Consider the following 950-nt stretch of genomic DNA (forward strand, 5'->3'; position numbering starts at 1 on the left):
TATCTTTATCCTTCTCTCTCTCTCTCTCTCTCTCTCTCTCTCTCTCTCTCTCTCTCTCTCTCTCTCTCTCTCTCTCTCTCTCTCTCTCTCTCTCTCTCTCTCTCTCTCTCTGTCTGTCTGTCTGTCTCTCCCCCCCCCCCCCTCTCTCTCTCTCTCTCAGGCACAGGCGCATGGGATAGAAACAGGCGACAGGAAGTGAGGTAGTTAGACGAAACTGGAAATCTGAGGTAGAGAGAGAGAGAGAGAGAGAGAGAGAGAGAGAGAGAGAGAGAGAGAGAGAGAGAGAGAGAGAGAGAGAGAGAGAGAGAGAGAGAGAGAGTAAACAGAGGGGGAGACTCCTCATTCGTTTTCGTTTAGCCACTTAATATCTCCCTCTATCTTTCTCTATATTCCTCTCTCCCTGCCCCTCGTAACTCCCTCCTTCCTTCCCTCCACTCCCTTTCCCTCCCCCTCCTACTCTCTCTTTCCCTCCTTCCTTCCCTCCACTCACTCTCCATCCCCCTCCTACTATTTCTTTCCCTCCTTTCCTCTCCTCTTCACTTCCCCTCCTCCTTACCTCTCCTCCTCCTTCCTTTCCCCCTCCCAACACCCCTCCACAATCCTCTCCATCCCTACTCCTCCTCCTCCTCCTCCTCCTCCTCCTCCTCCTCCTCCTCCTCCTCCTCCTCCTCCTCTCCCTCCTCCTCCTCCTCCTCCTCCTCCTCCTCCTCCTCCTCCTCCTCCTCCTCCTCCTACCTCCTCCTCCTACCTCCTCCTCCTCCTCCTCCTACCTCCTCTTCCTCCTCCTACCTCCTCCTCCTCCTTCCTCCTCCTCCTTATCTCCGCCCTTTCCCTCTCTCTCTCTCTCCTCCTCTCCTGCTCACGAAGACCTTCCCCTCGGTGCCTTCAACACGCATCTGGAAGCCAGGTCCTATCGCTTCTCTCACGTGGGAAGCCCCGAATATAGTTTA

The 950-nt window shown here is 55.1% G+C and overlaps 1 protein-coding gene across 1 annotated transcript in view; it reads right to left on the reverse strand.

Annotated features, from left to right (window-relative positions):
* The window catches only part of LOC125025957, a 13,964-nt gene extending 13,950 nt beyond the window's left edge, over positions 1-14 (reverse strand). The window contains exon 1 of the mRNA XM_047614314.1: positions 1-14. This exon is cut by the window's left edge and continues 722 nt beyond it. The gene's annotated coding sequence lies outside the window, so the exon portion shown is untranslated.
* Between the last annotated feature and the right edge of the window lie 936 nt (positions 15-950).

The sequence above is a fragment of the Penaeus chinensis genome, chromosome 5 (assembly GCF_019202785.1).
Source record: "Penaeus chinensis breed Huanghai No. 1 chromosome 5, ASM1920278v2, whole genome shotgun sequence".
Classification (NCBI taxonomy): Eukaryota; Metazoa; Arthropoda; class Malacostraca; order Decapoda; family Penaeidae; genus Penaeus; species Penaeus chinensis.